The 8,990-nt window shown below is 60.7% G+C and overlaps 1 pseudogene; it reads right to left on the bottom strand.

Annotated features, from left to right (window-relative positions):
• Positions 1–2,401: 2,401 nt before the first annotated feature.
• On the bottom strand, positions 2,402–5,774 carry LOC146859060 (28S ribosomal RNA; annotated as a pseudogene).
• Positions 5,775–8,990: the final 3,216 nt, after the last annotated feature.

Below are 8,990 nucleotides of genomic sequence, written 5' to 3'. Positions count from 1 at the left end.
AGGGTGAGCCTCCCCGGGCCCCGGTGGGACCCGTCCCCAGCGCCCGGACCCTCGGCTGGCTTGCAAAACGGGGGGCTCCTGTACACTGGGACCCTGGGATGGAGCACGAGCCCTGGGCCCTGTCCCAGCTTCCAAACCCTAGCTCGCTGGGGAGAGACTTCCCGGGCCCCAGTGGACCCCCGTCCCCAGCGATCGGACCCTCGGCTGGCTTGTAGGATGGGGGGGCTCCCGCACCCTGGGACAGAGCACAAGCCCCAGGCCCGGTCACAGCTTCCGAACTCTAGCCAGGCCAGTGAAAGCCTCCCCGGGCCCCGGTGGACCCCCATCCCCAGCGCCCGGAACCACGGCTGGCTTGCAGGGCGGGGGGGCTCCCGCACCCTGGGACGGAGCACAAGCCCCGGGCCCAGTCACAGCTTCTGAACTCTAGCCAGGCCGGCGAGAGCCTCTGTGGGCCCCGGTGGACCCCCGTCCCCAGCACCCGGTACCTGGGTTGGCTTGCAGGACGGGTGGCTCCCGCACCCTGGGACCCTGAAACGGAGCACGAGCCCCGGGCCCAGTCCCAGCTTCTGAACCCTACCCAGGCTGGGGAGAGCCTCCCCGGGCCCCGGTGGACCCCCATCCCCCACGCCCCAATTCTTGGCTTGCTTGCAGGACTGGGGGGATTCTGCACCCTAGGACCCTGGGACGGAGGACGAGCCCCGGGCCCGGTCCCAGATTCCAAAACCTAGCCAGGCTGGGAAGGGCCTCCCCGGGCCCCGGTGGACCCCTGTCCCCAGCGGTCAGACCTTCGGGTGGCTTGCAGGACGGGGGTGCTCCCGCACACTGGGACGGAGCACAAGTCCCAGGCCCGGTCACAGCTTCTGAACTCTAGCCAGGCCGGGGAGAGCCTCCACGGGCTCCGGTGGACCCCCATCCCCCGTGCCCGGACCCTCGGCTGGCTTGCAGGATGGCGGGCTCCCACACCCTGGGACGGAGCACGAGCCCCGGGCCTGGTCACAGCTTCCAAACCCTAGCCAGGCTGGGGAGGGCCTCCCCGGGCCCTGGTGGACCCCTGTCCCCAGCGGTCAGACCTTCGGTGGCTTGCAGGATGGCGCACTCCCGCACCCTGGGACGGAGCACGAGCCCCGGGCCTGGTCACAGCTTCCAAACCCTAGCCAGGCTGGGGAGGGCCTCCCCGGGCCCCGGTGGACCCCTGTCCCCAGCGGTCAGACCTTCGGGTAGCTTGCAGGACGGGGGTGCTCCCGCACACTGGGACAGAGCACAAGCCCCGGTCCCGGTCGCAGCTTCCACACTCTAGCCAGGCCGGGAAGAGCCTCCCAGGGCCCTGGTGGAACCCCGTCCCCAGTGCCCGGACCCTCGGTTGGCTTGCAGGCTGGGTGGCTCCTGCACCCTGGGATGGGGCACGAGCCCTTGGCCCGGTCACAGCTTCCGAACCATAGCCAGGCTGGGGAGAGCCTCCCCGGGCCCCAGTGGACCCCCGTCCCCAGCGCTCGGACCCTCGGCTGGCTTGCAGGACGGGAGGCTCCTGCAACCTGGGACACTGGGGCGGAGCACGAGCCCCGGGCCCGGTCGCAGCTTCCGAACCTGAGCCAGGCCAGGGAGAGCCTCCCCGGGGCCCCGGTGGACCCTCTTCCCCAGCACCCAGACCCTTGGCTGGCTTGCAGGACAGGGGGCTCCCAGACCCGGGGCCCGCCAGACAGAGCACAAGACCCGGGCCCGGTCGCAGCTTCCGTACCCTAGCCAGGCTGTGGAGAGCCTCCCCGGTTCCCGATGGACCCCCGTCCCCAGTGCTCGGACCCTCGGCTGGCTTGCAGGATGGGAAGATTCTGCAACCTGGGACACTGGGGCGGAGCACGAGCCCCGGGCCCGATCGCAGCTTCCTCACCCTAGCCAGGGAGAGCCTCCCCCGGGCCCCAGTGGAGCCCCATCCCCAGCGCCCGGACCCTCAGCTGGATTGCAGGACAGGGGGCTCCCGCACCCGGGGCCCGCCGGACAGAGCACAAACCCCGGGCCCGGTCGCAGCTTTCTAACCCTAGCCAGGCCGAGGAGAGCCTCCCCGGGCCCTGGTGGACCCCCGTTACCAGGGCCTGGACCCTCGGCTGGCTTGCAGGATGGGGGCTCCTGTACCCTGGGACCCTGGGACAGAGCACGAGCCCCAGGCCCGGTCACAGCTTCCGAACCCTAGCCAGGCCGGGGATGGTGGCCCCCGTCCCCGCACCCCGGTGGGGCAGGGACAGGAGGGGGAGGCCCCTGTGCCTGAGGGCGCGTGGTGGAGGTGGCCTCCCGCAGGCCCATGTTACCCCCTCCGCATCCCTCCCGCCAGCCCGGCGGCAGAGGGACACACCCCTGGGTGTGGTGGAGGAGGGCGTCCGTTGGCACCCATGCACGGGTTCGGAGGATGACTTTCAATAGATCGCAGCGAGGTAGGATTCTGACTTAAGAGGCGTTCAGTCATAATCCCACAGATGGTAGCTTCGCCCCATTGGCTCCTCAGCCAAGAACATATACCAAATGTCTGAAACTGCGGTTCCTCTCGTACTGAGCAGGATTACTATTGCAACAACACATCATCAGTAGGGTAAAACTTACCTGCCTCACAACGGTCTAAACCCAAGCTCACGTTCCCTATTAGTGGGTGAACAATCCAACTCTTGGTGAATTCTGCTTCACAATGATAGAAAGAGCCAACATCGAAGGATCAAAAAGCAACGTCGCTATGAACGCTTGGCCACCACAAGCCAGTTATTCCTGTGGTAACTTTTCTGACACCTCCTGCTTGAAACCCAAAAAGTCAGAAGGATCGTGAGGCCCCGCTTTCACGGTCTGTATTCATACTGAAAATCGAGATCAAGTAAGCTTTTGCCCTTCTGCTCCACCAGAGGTTTCTGTCCTCCCTGTGCTCGCCTTACGACACCTGCGTTATCGTTTGACAGGTGTACTGCCCAGTCGAACTCCCAACCTGCCACTGTCCCCAGAGCCAGAAGCGAGAGCCCCATGGGGCTCGCCCCACCGCCTCACGTGGTAAGTGAAAAAAAGATAAGAGTAGTGGTATTTCACCAGCGGCCCGAGGGCCTCCCACTTATCTTACACCTCTCATGTCTCTTCATAGTGCCAGACTAGAGTCAAGTTCAACCGGGACTTCTTTCCCCGCTGATTCTGCCAAGCCTGTTCCCTTGGCTGTGGTTTTGCTAGATAGTAGGTAGGGTGAGTAGGAATCTCATTCATCCATTAATGTGCGTCATTAATTAGATGACGAGGCATTTGGCTACCTTAAGAGAGCCATAGTTACTCCCGCCGTTTACCCGCACTTCATTGAATTTCTTCACTTTAACATCCAGAACACTCGGCAGAAATCACATCGCGTCAACACCCGCCTCGGGCCTTCGCAATGCTTTGTTTTAATTAAACAGTCGGATTCCCCCGGTCCGCACCAGTTCTAAGTCAGCTGCTAGGCACCGGCCGAGGCAGAACACCGGCCCCGCTCCCCGGGGGAGGGGGCACGGAGAGAGGCAACCACCGCAGCTGGGGCGATCCTACAGGAAAGGCCCGGCTCGTGTCCAGAGTCACCGCTACCCCAGAGGGAGGCACCTCATCCAGCCGCGGCGCGTGCCCAGCCCGTTTTGCGCGCCTGACCGACCCAGCCCTTAGAGCCAATCCTTATCCCGAAGTTTTGGATCTGACTTGCCGACTTCCCTTACCTACATTGTTGCAACATGCCAGAGGCTGTTCACCTTGGAGACATGCTGCGGATATGGGTACGGCCCAGCGCGAGATTTACACCATCTCCCTGGATTTTCAAGGACTAGCGAGAGCTCACCGGACGCCGCCGGAACCACAATGCTTTCCAAGGCTCGGGCCGAACCCATTCCAGGGCGCCCTGCCTTTCACAAAGAAAAGAGAACTCGCCCATATCTAAGGACCGACTGACACATGTTCAACTGCTGTTCACATGAACCCTTCTCCACCTCGGCCTTCAAAGTTCTCGTTTGAATATTTGCTACTACCACCAAGATCGGCACCTGCGGCGGCTCCACCCGGGCCCTCGCCCCAGGCTTCTGTGCGCCCCGCAGCAGCCCTTCTACTCATCGCGGCTTAGCCCCCGAGGCTCTCTGCTCTGGCGGTGGCCTGGTAAGGGCCCAACACTCCAGCGCCATCCATTTTCAGGGCTAGTTGATTCGGCAGGTGAGTTGTTACACACTCCTCGGCGGATTCCGACTTCCATGGCCACCTTCCTGCTGTCTATATCAACCAACACCTTTTCTGGGGTCTGATGGGCATCGGCATCAGGCGCCTTAACCCGGCGTTCGGCTTATCCCGCAGTGCCAGTTCTGCTTACCAAAAGTGGCCCACTAGGCACTCGCATGCCATGCATGGCTCCACGCCAGCGAGCTGGGCTTACCCATTTAAAGTTTGAGAATAGGTTGAGATCGTTTCGGCTCCAAGACCTCGGATCATTCGCTTTACCAGATAAAACAGGGGGCTCCGAGTGCCAGCTATCCTGAGGGAAACTTCGGAGGGAACCAGCTACTAGATAGTTCTATTTGTCCTTCGCCCCTATACCCAGGTCGAATGACTGATTTGCACGTCAGGACCGCTAAGGACCTCCACCAGAGCTTCCTCTGGCTTCGCCCTGCCCAGGCATAGTTCACCATCTTTCGGGTCTTATCACGCATGCTCATGCTCAACCTCCCTGACGGAACGGGTGAGACAGGGCCGGTGGTGCGCCCGCTGCTGGAAGCGCGGCAGGATCCCACCTCAGCCAGCATTCGCCAGCCCTCACCTTCATTGGGCCACAGGGTTTCGCTCGGCCCTCCGACTCGCGCATGTGTTAGACTCCTTGGTCCGTGTTTCCAGACGGTTCGGGTGACATCACCGCAGACCGCTGGTGCCCGGCGTGGGCCTCCCAACCCGGCGGTGCGACGTGCTCGGGGTGCACTGAAAACAGTCCACCCCAGTCGACAGTCGCGCCAGGAGCAGGGGGCCCCATCCCCCCTTCAACCGCCCCAGCATGCCTCGAGGGGCAGCTGGGAACAGGGGCCCGGGGGACGGCGCAGAGGCGGTTGAATCTCCCTCTGGCCCGTGGACATGGCGAAGTTGCTGCCAGGGGGGCTGTGACACCCTCCGCCGCAGCGGAGGGCCACCTGCCACCCCGAAGCCTTCCCAGCCGACCCGGAGCTGGTCACGGCGCACCGCTGTGGAGGAAATGCGCCCTGCGGGGACCGGGTAGGGCCCGGGCACCGGTCCCGTGGAGGGGATCCGGAAATCCCGGGCCACTGACCTTCCTGCCGTGTTGAATCCTCCGGGCCGACTGCACGGATCTCACCCGTTTACCTCTCGACGGTTTCACGTCCTCTTGAACTCTCTCTTCAAAGTTCTTTTCAACTATCCCTTAGGGTACTTGTTGGCCATCCATCTCGTCCCGTATATAGCCTTAGATGGAGTTTATCACCCGCTTTGGGCTGCATTCCCAAGCAACCCGACTCCGAGAAGACCCGATCCCGGCGTGCCAGGGGCCGCTACCAGCCTAATACCGTCCGCGGTGTGAGCCTCGACCAGGAGGACTTGGGCTCTCTGAGCGACGCCGGGGAGTCGGTCTTCTGTACGCCACATTTCCCGTGCCTGCCTCCGGGCGGGGATTCGGCACTGGGCTCTTCCCTCTTCACTCACCGTTACTGGTCTTGGTCTGATAAATGCACGCATCCCGGGAGGTCAGCGTTCATCGGCATGTATTAGCTCTAGAATTACCACAGTTATCCAAGTAACAGATGGAGCGATCAAAGGAACCATAACTGATTTAATGAACCATTCGCAGTTTTACTGTACTGTACTTGCACGTGCATGGTTTATTCTTTGAGACAAGCATATGCTGCTGGCAGGATCAACCAGGTAGCCGCACCTGCTGACTGGGTGGATCGGGGAAGCCGTGTGCCCATCTCCCCAACCGGACAACCTTTGCGCACCCCTCCCTCTCGGGGCCTGCTGGAGGGGTGTGGATAGGTGCGGTCGCATGGGCACCGTCGGGCCAAGCCACCTCCCCCAGGAGGGAGAGGCGGGCCGAGGTGCAGCCTGAGCAAGATGCAGGGGTGCCGGGGACTGGCGGCGGCGACACCCCTCACAACGGTCGTTCTGAACTGCTGTAGAAAGGTGCTGTACGGAGAGGGGTGACGGCGTGGCACGCGGGGCCGGGCGGAAGCATCCAAGGGCCTTGCGCCACCCGACCCCTTCCGCTTGGGTCGGACCACTGGTGGGCAAGAGCTGCCAGGGCCGCTCGGCCTTCGCTCTGCTGGGTAGGGTGAAGGGCCTCCCGCCAGGCGGCAGGCCCTCAACTCGGACGGTCAATGTGGGGTGGAAGCTCTTTGCTTGAAACAACAGCCAAGGCTGGCCAAGCAGTCCATCCCTAAACAGACCGAGAGTGCCCAATCGATCGGAGTACGGCCGGGGCCGCCCCTGGCAGGCCACCCTGTGCGGGTGATGCCGGCTTCGTGTCCCTACCTTCTCCCGGGGTGAGCAGGCTCTGAGGAAAGACCCTTCGGGAAGGGGCCAAGAGGCAGGCACGGACCTGGGCCCCTGGGGGCCCCAGCTGGTGGGCCCGAGTGCTGCCGGCCCGTCTCGGAATTGCCAGACCTCATGGGGGTGGAGGTGCTCAACCTCCTGGAGCCCTGGCTGGGATCAGGGAGGCAAATGAGCCCTCATCAGGACTTCCAGGGCAACCCGGCCATCTGGTCACCTCATTGGAAAGCATTGCGTGCGACCAGATGGCCGAGGGGAAATGTGCGACCAGATGGCTGGGACCAAAAGGACTCCCATCTGCCCGCCCCAAGCCTGCGCAGTTGGGCTCCCGGCTGCCCTTGCATGGCTCGCGGGCTCCGCTTCCAGGGGGGCTCGGGGACCCCGACTGGGCCTCAGGCATAGGGAGGATCGCTGGAGCTCTCGGGCCCGGACGCCCGGTGGAGGACTGCCCAGGACCCATGGAGCCCGTCCCGGGCCCTTTGCCACACCGTGGCCCGGAGGAGGGAGCCCCGGACGGAGGGGAGGTGTCGTACGGGTATAGCCCATCTGGTCCCCAGCAGAGAACCGCCAGCCCGGGAGGGGTGTCCCGGCATACCCTGCCCCTAGTAATCCAGAGGAAACCTACCCCTTTTTCTGGGAACCCGTGCGCACCGCGAGACTCAGGGAACCCTAGGCCCAGATGCGCCTGACGTTCCTGGAGTCCTGGCTGGGATCGGGGAGGTAAATGAGCCCCCATCGGGACTTCCAGGGCAGCCCGGCCATCTGGTCACCCCATTGGAAAGCATTGCGTGCAACCAGATGGCCGAGGGGAAAGGTGCGACCAGATGGCTGGGACCGAAAGGACGCGCATCTGCCCGCCCCGAGCCGAGCCATAGTGGTAGGGCTCCCGCCTGCCCTTGCAGGGCTCCGGGGCTCTGCACCAGAGATCCTTGTCCCGGGCAGATGGACACTTGGCAGGCCGCAGGACAGGGGCTCCCACACCCCAGGCCCTGACCGAAACCCAGGCCCCGGGGATGGTCCTTGCTTCTCAACCCAGCCAGGCCGGGGAGATCGGGGAGCCTGCCGGGGCACGATGGGCCCCTGTCCCAGGCACACGGACCCTTAGGACGTGCGCTCATTTTCCACACATTTTTTCTATAATTCGGCGTAGTGGCGTTTCGCCAATCCCACCCAGCCCTAGTTTCTGCTTTCTGAATGCCTCTTGTGCAATTGTCTTTAGGCTTGATTGGACTTCTTAGTACCAGCGCTTGATGCCATAACTAATCAATAATAGTTTGCCATTATCATACTACTTATCGATAAATATCAATCTCAGCCTTCAATTAAACAAAGTAGAACAACTTATCCTGTCTGCAGAGCAGTAAAGAAAGAGGAGCAGGAGCAAGAAGATACTTGAATGTTTATGGACTACAGATGGCCATGATTGGTGGACGGTTTCGTTTGATCATTTCCTATAAGGTTCATGGGAAAGGTAGTTCATATTTTTATTTACATTGGTATAGGCTGCTCAGCATTAAGTGTAGAAGGTTAATGCAAAATCTGCACTTCCAGTCCCAATAACAAAATGCTCTGCATTCTACAGTTGTAGCTGAATAAAGCTGCCCTGGATGAAGCACTCTACGTACATAGAGGTCAATTCAGAGGTGAAGTGTCGCCACCCCTTTATAGAAGGACAGCCCAAGGAATTCTGCAACCTCCAAAAGTAGCAGCAGCTGGAGCAGTGGGCCCCTTTTGCCTCTGGGTCCCTATGCCACTGCACCAGGATGCCCCTGCGTACCACTTCTTCTCCATATTTGTGTGCTTACGTGATTGATAGACACTGGGCTGGCTTTAGCGCTGGTGGTGCCCGGTGTGACAATCTTATTGGATGGCGGCACTCCCCCTCCATGACCTCCTCCACGAAAACCCTCACTACCACCTGGCAAAGGTGCCCCTCATCTTTCCATAATCTCTTTCTCAAATACATTTAATTTCTTTTAAAGTGCTGGTAAAGGCGCTATTTAAGGGGAGTCTTCACTGCCAATAGACAAAACTCGATCTCTCTCTCTCTCTCTCTCTCTAGCAGGAACATTAATCACAATTATCTTGACAATTTTATTTCTATCAGAAAGCTGGACACACAAGGAACTCTGCAGCAGGTGCTTTAAAATCGTAACTTATTGCTAAACACAGTGAACCTCCCCCCCACCCCTCGGACAGTGCCCCCCTTCAGGCCAGCACCCAGTCCGGCCCCACCGGTCACGTCGCTGTAGCGCCACCCCTGGATAGACAGCTGCTCCCCCACATCATTGAAGTAGTAAAGTAAAAAAGTAACTGTACATTGGGTTACTCCCTGGACATCTGCAATAACACCTAGATTTTTTAAATATATGATTCCAAAAGAACAGAGAACCAGCATATTTGCAACTTAAAATACAAAGAGTTTCATATTCATCCATTTACATATTCCTTTTTTTTTTTATTATTTATTTATTTCCACA

The sequence above is a fragment of the Triturus cristatus genome, chromosome 3_2 (genome assembly GCF_964204655.1).
Source record: "Triturus cristatus chromosome 3_2, aTriCri1.1, whole genome shotgun sequence".
NCBI classification, from domain to species: Eukaryota; Metazoa; Chordata; class Amphibia; order Caudata; family Salamandridae; genus Triturus; species Triturus cristatus.
The sequence above is the reverse complement of the archived record's forward strand: the minus strand, read 5'-3'. Positions and strand labels throughout refer to the sequence as shown.